Raw genomic sequence first — 14404 nt, 5'->3', positions numbered from 1 at the left:
TGTGTATCTCTCTCTGTGTGTACTTTCAGTGGCCTGGTTCACACACCTAGGTGCCAACTCTATGGGGCTACCCCCTCCCCCCATTTATTGGGATGAGACTGAGCTCCCCCAATCTTGAGGGGCCAGGCCTCATCGGGCCTTGCTGTGGCAGGCCCGAGTGGACCTACCTGTGGCTGCAGTAGGCCCCATTAGGCCTCCCCACAGCCTCCCGTCGCTGTGTGACGTCACGTGTACATGTCATGCACATGGCATCACACGTGTGACTCCCCCCTAAAAAATGTTGTGTGAAACCCGGTGCCTAGGCTTGCCATATTTTCTGGATGTGTGGCACCCCATGTCAGTAGTGTTGTTTTTGCCGATTTCCCTCAGAAATAGCTCAAAAACGTACAAGAAAAGTCCCACCTTTTTTTAATGCTCAAAAACTTTTCTGTCTGGATCTTCACTTTTTGAAATATAGTAACCCTACTACATCTTAATAAGCCTGACAATGGTTTGTTTGAATGCACCAACCCAGCTCAGGAGATTAACCAAACTTTCTTTTCTGCCAACCAAGCTCAGAGTTTGTTGATTACAAGTTATTGTTTGGCAACCTAGGGTTTGATGTTTTGCCTAAACCCAACAACCTTGCTTAACCATGTTTTGTTTGGCCACTTTCCCCCCATGCTTCCCAAGTCCAGAATGTGTCCTGCAGTAGGGACAGGTCCAGAATTTGCTTGGGGCAGACTCATGGTTTTCATGGCAGACATCAAATCATGAGCCAATCCTGACAGGAGAGCCTCAGTGTGAATGTTAAAGTCCCCCACCATAACAAGCTAGGGGACTCTAGCACCAACCCCAAGATCACCCTAGTTACCTCAGGGAGGGAAATTCTTGAGCAGTGGGGTGTGTGGTGCACCAACAGGATCTGTACTCGTCCTGGCCATCTTCAGATACACACACACAAACTCAGCAGAGTGCAGGAGAAGGTACCTGGTGAGAGGAATGCAATCATGCTAAAGGTAAAGGGACCCCTGACCATTAGGTCCAGTCGTGGCCAACTCTGGCGTTGCGGCGCTCATCTTGCTTTATTGGCCAAAGGAGCCAGCGTTTGTCATCAGACAGCTTCCAGGTCATGTGGCCAGCATGACTAAGCCGCTTCTGGTGAACCAGAGCAGCGCACGGAAACGCCGTTTACCCTCCTGCCGCAGTGGTACCTATTTATCTACTTGCACTTTGACGTGCTTTCAAACGGCTAGGTTGGCAGGAGCTGGGACCAAGCAACGGGAGCTCATCCTGTCGCGGGGATTTGAACCACCGACCTTCTGATCGGCAAGCCCTAGGTTCTGTGGTTTAACCGACAGCGCCAACTGCCTGGTCTACCTAGCACGGTAGACCACTGCAATTCCACACCCCAGACCTTGCAACCTGCTGTACAGAGAACCCCAAAGGGCAAAGCTGAGAGAGTTTTACCACCATCCCCAGCTTCATCCAGGATCAAGTCCTGGATAGCTGTTGTTTTGCCACCTGTCATTGACCAGCAGCATTTTCAACCCAGGGGGACTGTTGCCAAGGCTTTCCAGTCTATTTGAACAGGGGGATACTATGGCAGCAACCACCACCATGTTGTACTGCCCCCTTTGATAAAGTAGAGTTCTTACCCCACCCCTACATATCTCTCTTTGCCCTCTTTGCCCTTGCTCTTTTTCCACCAGTTCAGATTGATCACCCAGTTCAGCTGGGTGTAGACACGCAGCAGGTGTTGCTGGAAGCTTCTAAATACTGCAAGAGCATTGTTAAGGAGGAAACAACAGCAACAAATGCCCAGGAGTCTCACCTGGAAGGAATGAACAGCAGACAGGTGGTTCCTGTTCAGACATTCCTGGTCCCCCCCCCCTTTCTCACACAGGGGAGCTGTGGCTTCCCAGTTCCAAGGAGGTGTTGAAAGAGGTAAGATATACTTTTGCAATTTGGAATGCAAAGCATCTTGCATTCTTATCAGCAAATTGTTTATTTTTATATAGCAGATGCTACTATACTAAGTGGAAGCAATTAAGGAAGGCTTCAACAGAGATAGAATTAATTTATTGAGAAGTAATTAATCTCACCCAGAAGATTCTTGCATAACCAATGCATTAATTTATATTGGAACTCCTAGAGCTGTTCGTCTCGGTATTGGGGGCCTGTGGATCAATGGGAATCCATCTGCAGCTTACAAAGGCAATAAGTGCATTGCTCCTTCAATCTATAATTGATGAGCAAAAGAAGGAGTAATCTTATTAAACTGTTAGACTTTACCTTTGAAGAGTTTGCATTGTTGATAAAGCTTGGGCAAAGTACCATTACACTACATAAGTGAGTCCTCCCAAGTGGAGAAGGTAACTTGTTAGTAAATAGACAGAATGATAGAAGCACTGTGCAATAAAATGCCTACTTGTCTGACATTGCAGATTCCTCAGTTGGAGTCATTCAGTTAGGACACAATCTAGCCAAAGTTAAGCACTTGAAAGCCACTTGGATTTCAAAGAGAGATTCAACAGCTCTAACCATTTTGATGCAACAAAACCAAAATGATCAAGGAGGTGAAGCATCTCCCTTGTGAGTGCTTGGGGATTTTTAGTATAGAGAAAATGTGAGCAAGAGATGATATGATAGAAGTTTATAACCTTATGCATGGTGTGGAGAAGGTCCATGGAAAACAGCTTTTATCCCTCCCCACCAATGGAAATCTAATGACTCTGAGTGTTGGAAGACTCCGGAGAGACAAAAGAATGGGCTTCTTCATGCAGTGCACTGTAAAACTAAGGAACTAACTCTCCCCAGGGAGCAATGTTGGCCATCAACTTGGATGTATTTAAAAGAGGATTGGACAAGTTCATGGAGGATAAGGCTATTGAAGGCTGCTAGCCATGATGACTATGCTCTGCCTCCATGGTTGGAGGCAGCAGTGCTTCTGAATACCAGCTGCTGAAACCACATGAGAAGTGAGTGCTTTTGCACTCTCTAGGGTTCAGCTTGAGGGTTACCCACAGGCATCTGGTTGGGCACTGTGAGAACAGGATGCTGGACTAGATGAGCCATTGGCATGATTCATCAGGCTCTTCTTATGGCTAGCAGTAAATGGCTTTGCGTCCCAGTCCAAAGTTAGCCATACGCAGAGCAGACCCATTGAAATCAATGACTTAAGTAAATTGGATACTACCCAGTGATGGCCAATCCCCTTTGGGGTGGAAAGTGAGGCCAACAGTAGGCTAAATCTAGGGCACCTTCCCATATGTCTAGGTGTGAGATCACATTTGGCAACAGAGCTATATTCATAGAAAAGTAAGTGTATACATCCTGGCTGCTGATAAGAATTAGATTGTTTCCTGTTTAACAGCATACTGTTTCTCAAAATGATTAGTTAACAGTTTGAATGATCAAAAACTGGTGTGAAATAAAGTGCTTAGGCAGTTATGCCGCATTGATGTCAGCCCTGGGAGCCAGAAAAAAAAATCTCAAAGAAGGTGGCAAATGGTTGTGTAAATCAGAGTCCATTCACTTTGCAATCAGAATGGTCCCGGTGAACATATGATGGTTGAACAGTGTTGTGCAAGGGGAAGAAAAACAGCAACAGTGAAATCAAGACTCATTTATTAAGCAGGGAAACAACTGGTGGTAAGATGCATAATTTTCTGTGAGATGTACTTTCCTGGAAATCTTTGCACACAGGTTGTAGGGCATGTTGGTGATGCAAGAACAGATTGATGTTCTTTTCAATTATCCATTGCTTTTTCATCTTGTTCTCTTGTACTAAAAAAAAGTGCTTGGGAGACACTCATCTCCCAAGTACATCTCATTTAGATGTGTTTGAGAATTAAGAAGACCCATTAATCTCTTGAATAATGGCACATGTACATAACATATCCATGGTGGGTGCTGTGTTAACAATGCATATTCAGGATGTCTTCGGCATGCTGTTACAATCCTACCTTGTCAACTTGTATTTTCTTTTTAGTATTCTAAATTTGAGAAATACAACAGTTAACAGTAAACACACTATTTTTTATTTTATTTTTTGCACATTCAGCAAATCACAAGAGAGACCCATCCCCCAATATTATATGTGTAGCTGGACCTGAAAATTAACACAAATTAATGAATCTGTATCAATACTCAGACATTAGTAGGGCCTGCTATATACTTGGCAGGAGAACACATGAAATCCAGCATTCCAGTTATTGCTTATCATACTGAACTGGTAAGCTGTAACAAATTTAAGTACACATGTGTGAAATTCATTAGGGAGTCTTGGCACCAGTTAAATTACATCCAGGATAAAGGATGTGGATTAGGAGGCTGTGTTAGATAGGTACCCTGCTGTGACTCTAAGGAGAATCTGAATACCTTGTGGGGGAGGAAAGAGGATGGAATTTCAGCTTCAGTTCTGCATTTGCCAGCTTTCGAGAAGATGAACAAAATGGATTTTTGTTGCTGTTGTTGCTAATAATGGTAGCTTTTCTCATACCTGCAGTTCTCCATCTCAACCCCTGTATTTTGTTATGAGACTGAAATCTCCTGAAAACAATAACCACCTGGGGATGGATGAAATAAACCATTTCATTTAAAACAAAACAACAACATAAAACAAAGTGATGCTTAATAGGGAGAAATGAGTTGTCTATGTGAGATGCCATGTGGTTTTGGATGTAATGGGGATCAGTGAGTTATTACATCTACTCCATGAGACATTTTAGCATATTTATTTATTTAGATGATGGATATGCTGCCCTTTGTCCAAGTCACAGGGGGGTTTGCAAGTGAGTACATAAAAATCCATAAAGTCCAGAAAAATAACTCAAATCAGTTGTATAGAACAGGAACAGTGTAAAATTAAGCTACAGTTAACTTACAGTTACTGGCTAACAACTGTGCATGCAAAAAGTCTTGGAATAGAAAGGTGTGGTACAACTAGCAAAAGTGAAGAGAGCCCTTTTAAGGGAAGTGCAATTAGTTTCTGTTCTGGGGGGTTGGGCAATTTATTCTCCACATAGTGCTCTAGGTCAAGAGTCTCCTTACTGTAGTTCATGAGCTTACCGGTAATTCAGGTGGTCTGAGAGGAACAGGGGCAGTGGCTGTTCTGGGACAGATCAGAAATGGCAGGGGGGAGTGACTTGAAAGGAGTGGAAAGAGGATTGGGCGTCAGAAGCACATATTTTATTATATTACAATTTAATAGAATCATAGAGTTGGAAGGGATCCTAAGCATCATTAGTCCAATCCCCTACAATGCAACAATCTCAACTAGAGCATTCCAATAACACGAATTGTTGGAATTAAATTTGTAATGCAAAAACCATGCAGCAGCTAGCACAATGCATGGCAATCACTATAACAGGCAGGAAAAGAAAAATATCTGGTGTTCCGTCAGGACCCTTAACAATTTTCAAATAGCCCGTGGAGGGGATGGGAAGGGAGTTTGGGAACTACTTGCGTGGGGAATAGAAGTGTATGTTGCCACACAAACTGGCCTCTTTGTGCAAAGCTATTGTTGTTATTTCTATCAGACCAGTGGTTCCCAAATGTTTCAGGCTGGTGTGCTCCCTTGGTTCCCTAAACCCATTCCCAGTTACCCTTACCCTACCCTATAAATAGCATTATTGAAAATAGCAGTTGTCTTGAGCCACTTGAGGAAGATAATAAGACAATAAGATTCAAAGCAGTAACAATTAATTGCATTTTTATTTGAAATCAAATTAAAACTATTTAGTTTAATTAATGCACATAAAACCTGATGAAGTTGATCCAGTTTCTTTCATGGTGCTCTTGAGCAAACGCCTGCTTAATTTCTTGAAACCTAAAAGCATTGTTTGCCCTTGGACCATTCTCTGAGGCTCCCTTAGGGGAGATGTCATCGCTCAATAGCAGAGCATGTGCTTGGCAGGCAAATGGTCCCAGGTTCAGTTCCTGGCATCTCCAGGTAGGGCTAAAAGAGACTCCTGTACGAAATCCTGGATTGCTGCTGCCAGCAGTGTAGACAATATTGAGCTAGATGGACCAATGGTCTGACTCAGTATGAGGCAGCTTGCTATGTTCCCTATGGCCTGCATTGAAAGACTGCATGCCCAAGGTTTGCACGAGGGACTAGGAACACCATCTGATCTTGACATTTATTTCCTCCAGAGACTGCACCAGAATTTTGTTCCAAACTGACACTGAAACATGATTGACGTTGCACGATTTTGACAATGTGTGTCTGTGTGTGTGCAGGGTGGATGGTTGGGGGTGATTTGATAGGCTTCAGACAAGAGAAAGGAAGATGCAAAGGGAGATCCTGATTTCAACCCTACAACTAAAATTTCCATAAACTGCCTTTGGGTCCTGCAGTGGGTGTTTTCGTATATATACTTTAATCTCTTATTTTTGTATCAAGTGTGCTGTCATTTGTCACATTACATTATGCAAATCTTGGACAGATTTAGCACTCTGTGTAAATAAAAAAAAATGGTCATCTTGAGGGCTTTGGCATCTAACTGTTGAACATCAAAGATAGAACCATCTATATTTAATAGACAAAAGATTGATTTTGAAGCACAGTGATAAATATTTGTTTGAATGAGGTAGTCATTCTGGCAAAATTGGAAATGATGCGTAAATGTGTATAGACAAAATATGTGCATTGCATACTATTTTCTTAATGAACATGCTGTACTGTGATTAATCTGATTCAACTGTCTGTTAAGTGGTGATGTTATTAAACAGTAGAATTGGAGCCAGCAGGAGTGAAAGTTTCCTGAGGAGATAGCTGTTTTAAATTTATTAGTCTTTTTAAAAAGTCTTTAAGTGTGTTTGCCTCAAAATTGTTTAGTCTTCATTAAGGTGTCACAAAACTCTTTGTTGCTTTTGCTGCAACCTAACTAACACAGCTGTCCCTCTGGAAATTTGTTTTAAACCTGTTACTGATTAATAATGGTCCTGGACTGCTCACAAGCTTGCTTTTATATTAAATCAAGTAGGTCCTGCAACAAGCACATGGGACAAATAGCCAGCGAGCTATTATGCAGGATACTCCATTCTGTTCTCCCTCCCCACTTTTCCATTTCCAACCTTTCATTCAAGTTAAACATAGGAAGTCTGACAAATGAGCAGATATGTCACTTCTTGGATATTAAGCTAGAAATCTTAGCTAGAAATCTTAGAAAGGTGTTCCCAGGTACAGTGGAAGTTTTGCATTCATGATGAAAGTTGTAGTCAGCCCAAGTAAAAAATGCAAGGATTCTATTTTCACACCAAGAGCAGACCTTTCCAAATACCTACTTTACACATGGTCACAGCCTACTCCCCAAGCTCTTTAAGATCTCAGTAGTGTCAGGGGTGGTGGTCAAAAGTACCACTGGACTAGCAAAAAAACGCCCTTTTGTGAATCAGTATAGCTGTCTTCAATCCAGATTTTAGGTTGGAAATTTATTTTTTTCCTAAAATGTATTCCCTCCCCTGCATGACTTTATTCTTTTACATATCCAAAGTGATTTATTATGCCCATGTTTAGGGTTCCCAATTGGATTAAGTCAGGGGAAGGGGCTGCCCCAGAGACAGAAGGGGTGGGGGAAATAACTGAAATGGCAGTGTGAATTTCCTGATCTGATGTTTTCTTTTCTTCTGCCTCTGAGCCAGCCCCCACTCCACCTACTTTCCACTGAAATAATCCATCTAGTCTCCATTTCACTTCAGATGGAAATAAATACCTCCTCTAGTCTGGACTCTGCATCTCCACTGCAGAGACTGAGGTGGATAGAGAAAGTAAAGGAGTACAGAGCCTCACCATCACCACCACGAGAACCTATGCAATAATTTGCACCCAGCTCCTGCCAGGCTGAAGCTTGCAAGCTGCACGCAGATTATGGTTTTCTTTAAGTTTTTATTTTATTTTTTAAAAAAACTTTATTCCAAAACCAAAAAAGAATTGCAAACATCAAATTCAATATCCATATTTGTTTTGTAACATAAGCCTATTACATAGTTGACTAGATTAAAATATACCTAATTGCTATAGACTTCCCTTTGCTATATATAAATGCAACCCAATTAGAAATATTATATTAGAATTTTTTATAAATTCCCCTATACCCCCCACTCCCCTTCACCCATGTGTGATCTCAATAAATTTTTTTACTTCTTCCATCTTGTTGTGTTGCTGTAGTTTAATAATTATTCATTTGATTATTTTATTATTTCCTTGCTTACCCCTGCACATTTGACACATTATCTATTAATATTCCAGTTCCAGAACCATATTTTTTCATGTATTCCTTCACTCCATCCCACTTTTTAATTATTCTCTGATTTGAATGGCCTCTAGTGATTGATGATTTTTAAAAGTTTTTAAAGTGCTTTTGCCCACCTGGAGATTCAAACTCTCCATCTGCCACCTGGAGGGGCCAAGGCAAACCTGGATATCTGGCAACCCTATCAGTATTGACTACACCGAGTGGCAGTAGCAATACAGGGTTGTAGGGAGGATTCTTTCTCAGCCCTTCATAGAGAGATTTCAGAGAGCGAAGCTTGAAACTTCTGCATGCAAATCAGATGCTGTACAGTGGACCCTAAAACAGTACATTTGAACTGTCTCCTTATGAGAACCACTGCAGCTTTCAAGGTAGCTTCATGCAAAGGGAAAACTTAAACTTATTTCAGAGGAAGTTATCTCTGGATTGCTACCATGAGAGGGTCAAGGAATCAGCCTCTCGCATCCTGTCATCCCACCGCAACTATCTCAGGCCAGTCATGAATCAGTAGATGTCCTTATAGAATCCTTAATTTGGCACCCCACCCATGTCTGCATACCAGGATCATGTATCTAGAGATGAACAAGACATGAGTAAAGAGTATTGGAATTTTCTTTTGGAGGAAAATTCATCTTCTTCCTACCCGAGCCCTGTAATAGGTAAACAAATCTGAGTTTATTTTAGGATAGCAGATCATGTGAGTGGACTAAAGCCAACGTAAAGACAGTAGCATGCAAACAAACCTAAACAGGGCTGAACTGAACTGATGCTAGTCACAATTCCTCATAACAGTTTTCAGCCATGCCGAAAACACCTCCTTTACTCGGCAATCCCCCCCATCTTTATTATAATGAAGACTTTCCATTGCTTTCACTTGCCCTCAGTGATGTCATAATGTAGTCAAAACTGATTAAGCAATTGTTTTATTTTCTGATATCTCACCATGTAATCACATGACAATGTTGTACTATGTAGTATTACTATGTGATTCCTGGTTGGGTAGGATCACCCACATGACAAATTCAGGAAGGTAGAAGCAGAAGAAGTCAGGGAAAGCAATTGTATTTCCCCCAGATTTCAATCTGAACATTTTGTTGGAGTAACTGGACATGAGAAGTTAATTTCCTTCATGAGTGTAAATCACCCTGTGGATGAGCTAATCGAAGGTGCAAGATCAGCCAAGCCAGTTACTATGATAATAGCCCAGTGTGCTGACTATATCTGTGATATCTGAGCAGTCAGCTCAGTGTTTCTTAGTCTGTGAGTCTGCAGTTAGTCTGTTAGTCTGTGTTACTTGGATGGTGTTATCTATTAATTCTCTGAACTTGTTTAGAGCATCAGAAATACTTTGTATTTCTATCTCTCTATATTTGCAAAAGCCTACTGTTTTGCTGAGCCTTATCTTCTGCAACAGTAATGTATCTTGGCTTCTGTGTAGCTACAGGTACTAGGAGCAACTTTCACTGTGTGGGTATCTCTCCTGAGATCCTCAGTACATTTATTGTGGTTTCATTTACCGTATTCTGTTTTCTTTCCATGTGAAAACAAGAATGCAAAGCTAAGGAATCATCAAGGAGATGGTTACATGGGACGCCTCTGGCCCCTTTTGGGTGTTTGGGTTCAAACACAACCTGCCTGCATCCGGAGAACTTTAATTGAGTAGATAAAGAGGTCTCTGTAATTATAAAACTGTAGTAGGTATAACAAGAGGCTAAATACATAGCTGTGGTTTTAATTAGACAGCGCTTCAAATTAGTAATTGTGGCTTCAGTGAGGAATCAGTGACTTTATACCCTGCAAAAGCCCCATCACAGCACAGCTCATTCCTCATTATGTCACACTGTGTGAATCTTTCAGTACATTGGCATGCTGAGCTGAAAAGGCAAACATCGATATTGGGTTATCTTCCTGGTGCAGAAAAGCTAGAATGGAGATTAAATTCATTCCCAGTAGAGATGTGGGAATATATAGTTCTTTACCATGTATATGTGTGACCATGTCTGGAAGGTGAATTTTTATATGTGAGAATGGGTGGTGTGCCTATGTATATATGTATATTTGCATAAGATCAAACCAAACAGTAGAACTTAAGTTAATTGCCTTTGCAATTAGGGGTACGGTCAGTTCTCAATGGCTATTGCATGAGATAAATTAAGTAGGCTACAACTTACATGCACAGGTGAAGAAAGATTAAGATCTATCCATTCATCCCGAGATACTTGGGGTTGTATCCAGTGTTAGTCTTACTCAGAGTAGATCCATTGAAATTAATGACCAAGACTTAGATTCCTTAATTTCAGTGGGTAAAACATAGCTGGATACCCTTCCAAGGGTCCCGCCAGTACTTGCTCAGCATACTGCAACCACAGGCATGCAAACACACACATATATAACACAATTTGCACTATACAATTAAAGCTGCATCATACCACTTTAAACAGTCATGGCTTCCCCCTGTTCTTACAGTAGCTACCCAGATCCCTGTGGAAAGCCCTTAAGCAAGACTCAAGCCCAAGAGCACACTCCCCTCCTGTGGTTTACAGCAGCTGGTATTCAGAAGCATTTTTGCCACCAACTATGGAGGCAGAGCTACTATAGGCTAATACTGGGAGGTGTAGTTTGTTAAGGGTGCTGAGAGTTGTTAGGAGGCTACTATTCACAGAGTGGTTTAAGAAATCTGTTACTCTTCCCAGGACACTTTGGGAAATTGTAGTGCTGTGAAGGGTATAGGGGTCTCCTAACAATTCTCAATACCCTTTACAAACTACACTGCTCATGATTCCTTGGGGGAATCTGTGACTGCTTAAAGGGATATGATTCTGCTTTAAATGTATAGTGCAGATGGAAAGTAATAGAGACAGCAGAGGGAGAGAAAAGACCTGTTTTTGACTGTGAGTGTTATCTGTGGCAGCAATGTGGTCTGGGGTTCAGAACCCACCATCTTCTATCAAACAGATCTGAAGTGACTGTGCATTATAAGGCTTGAGAGCACATTGTGAATGGGTTCAGATATGTAACTACCTGCTCCTGTGTGTGACTTCTACTCTTAACAAGTAGCGCAGCATCAGAGAACATAATTGCAATGTAGTTCATCCTTCTCCAAAATAGTTGGAATGGGAAGCCAAAATCACTGGCTGCAAAGCATGTTGTGACTTTATGACAGTGGGACTTGACAGCACCCCCACATAGAGACACACAAAAGCACAACACTGTTGGATTTCAGCTATGCCGTGTGCTTTGTGACATCACAGTGAATGTATGGTTGGAATCTCAACCTCAGCTCATTGATCTGAGAATACATAGCAGTAAAAGTTCTCAAAGGTGCTGTAATCCACATTAAGAAGCAGGTTCACCATCTCTGCTCTCACCCACTTCAGTGTATTTTGAACTATGTGACTCCTGCAGTGTCTCAAGAGGAGCACTTTGTGGTCTCCTTGGGCTTGATTCAAAGTAGATAGGAGCAAAATGGGTAGGAGGTGCCTACTGTTTCTTGAACGGCACAAGGAGAAAAAGCTTTACCCAGTAAGTTCAACCCATCAGTTTTGACTCATTCAGATGAAAGATAAAGAAATGTGTTGGGCATCAGGCTAAAAGCTGTAAATGAGGGGCCAGCAGCTAGAACATCTGGACCAAATGCACCCCATGGATGTTCTGTTATCTTCTTAGCAGTTTCCAAACCCATAGGCAGGGAGGTGCAGTTGAGCATGAAGTATGGCAGCTGGACTTGACAGGTAGTAAGTTGTGAGGGTGAGTTAAGGTCTTAATCCTCCACCAACCCACACGGCCACATTCCATTGGCAAACAGGTCATGTTATTTAACATGGAAGTATAGACCCAAATGGCTTTTCCTTCTAATGATGGCTTCATTCACATGGGAGCTTATTCTGTTTCACTGACATTCCCCTAACTGTTAATTTCTGTGTTATATTTGGGTTTTCACATGACATAAAAGCCACTTCTGGAAACCTAATGGAATACAGTGGAAGCTTTGAGCTCATTTTTGTGTTAACTGGTTCCAGGTATAATCCATTTGGAATCCCACTGAAACAGAAAACAGAATTTGGGCCAACATACCGGTTCTTTACTGCTGTATTCATGGGTGAATCATGGGCGAGGAGTGCCATCAGCTTCGACTAGTGGCTCAACTGTGTCCCTATCTGGACAGGGATGGCCTAATTTCTGTTGTCTGTGCTCTGGTAACATCTAGGTTATATTCAGTGCTATTTTTCTAGGGGGAAAAAGGTTCCAGAATACACCACGAACACCTCCTTTGTGCCCCTATAATGGTAATGGTGCCTGTCTATGGTATATATGGTGCCCTATAATGGTAATGGGGACGCAGGTGGCGCTGTGGGTTAAAGCCTCAGCACCTAGGACTTGCCGATCGAAAGGTCGGCGGTTCGAATCCCTGCGGCGGGGTGCGCTCCCGCTGCTCGGTCCCAGCGCCTGCCAACCTAGCAGTTCGAAAGCACCTCTGGGTGCAAGTAGATAAATAGGGACCGCTTACCAGCGGGAAGGTAAACGGCGTTTCCGTGTGCGGCTCTGGTTCGCCAGATGCAGCTTTGTCACGCTGGCCACGTGACCCGGAAGTGTCTCCGGACAGCGCTGGCCCCTGGCCTCTTAAGTGAGATGGGCGCACAACCCCAGAGTCTGTCAAGACTGGCCCATACGGGCAGGGGTACCTTTACCTTTACCTATAATGGTAATGGTGCCCTATCTGTCGAGATAGGGACACAGTTGGGCCACCAGTTGAAGCTAATGGAAGGCACTCACTCCACGCCAATGAGGCAACCTGAGCCTCAGGTGACAGCAAAGGAACCAGACGTACCCCCAGGCTACTTACCCACTCCACCTACACTTTCTCAGAACCAGCCCCACCATGAAGCAGAATGAGGCAGCAGCCTAAGGCAGCAAAAATTGCTTGAGGACAGAGCTGTGTGCATCATACAGCCTCCCCTATGTCCCCCTTACAAGTCTGCTGCTCTCAGGTGCACTGCCCTGTTATCAGTTGTGGAAAGGTCACAGCTCAGTGATGGACATGTAGAAGACTCCCGCCTGAAACCATGGTATACTGCTGCCAATCAGTGCAGACAATACTGGTTGATCTGGCTAAGTAGAAGGCAGCTTCCTGTGTTCCTAAAACATTCCACTAAGGTCCATTTTGATGGATTTCCTCAAGCAGATATTTTGGTGCAAATGTTTAAGACTTGGCTGCCAATATACAATTTAAAGTCAATTCACACAAATCATTTAATGATAAAGCAAGAAGCTTTTGGTGTGTAGTAACTGGAATCTTAAAATCAAGTTTCTCATTTGTTTTATTTCCTAAAAAAAGGATCTCTCTCAGACTTGTCAACACAACCATTCTGTTTTAAAGTGCTGATTTACAACTAACAGCCAATGTATCCCATTTGTTACATCTCTGTGCTACCTAGAAGGACAGACTATAATTATGTACATTGATTTGAGCAATTATAGAGCTTGATTTTTATTAATCTACTTTTTAACCTACTAGAAAATAGTAAATGGTATATTGCTTATTTACTATATAATTATGTTTTTAGTAATGATTTATGTCAGACTGGATTAGATTGGTGGGATTTAATTAAACACGTAAAGCAGCAATAAAAGTGGAGGTTTTTTTAATTAAAACAAAGCTCCTGTTACAATATTCTGGTTGCATAAATTTCTCTTATTAAAATGTCTCCTACACATGTAGCCCTGCTTGCCATAGATAGATAGAACAGTTTAAACTACTGTAGTTATGATGGTATTTTGCCTATGAAAACATGGTGAAATACATCCTATCTAGGAAGAAGGCTCTGGGTTCAACTCAGGAAGTTGCCTTATGCCAGTTTGGATTGTTGGCCAATCCATCCCAGAAATGTCTATTCAGTCTGGTACCAGCTCTCCAAGGTTTCAGATCTTCCCTTCACCTGCAACCTACCCCTCTAGAAATGTAAACTTTCTGGAAATTCCTTTGCAGGGGACAACAGACAGAAATGTGTTGTTGTTTTTTCCCTACCTGTGAATTGTTTTATTAGACAATTTATGTAAGCAAGAAAGTCTGACTATAGCACCATGTTGACTCTATGCTTTGATTTAGATTTTCACACCTGCCAATAGGGCTGGCGACATTGATATATTGTCCAAAACTGGTTTGA

The 14404-nt window shown here is 42.1% G+C and overlaps 1 protein-coding gene across 7 annotated transcripts in view; it reads left to right on the top strand.

Moving 5' to 3' along the window:
- Positions 1-14404, top strand: part of AFF2 (ALF transcription elongation factor 2) — a 408154-nt gene that overhangs the window by 91509 nt on the left and 302241 nt on the right. Inside the window, exon 1 of one of the 7 annotated variants that reach the window (XM_081897545.1) lies at positions 11534-11709. The exons of 5 other annotated variants lie outside the window; for them this stretch is intronic. The gene's annotated coding sequence lies outside the window, so the exon portion shown is untranslated. Of the gene's footprint in view, positions 1-11533; positions 11763-14404 lie in introns of those variants that run through there. One more of the 7 variants, XM_081897544.1, reaches the window with a different exon arrangement.

The sequence above is a fragment of the Podarcis melisellensis genome, assembly GCF_964234715.1.
Source record: "Podarcis melisellensis genome assembly, chromosome: Z".
Taxonomy (NCBI): Eukaryota; Metazoa; Chordata; class Lepidosauria; order Squamata; family Lacertidae; genus Podarcis; species Podarcis melisellensis.
This window is presented reverse-complemented; position numbering and strand designations above follow the sequence as displayed.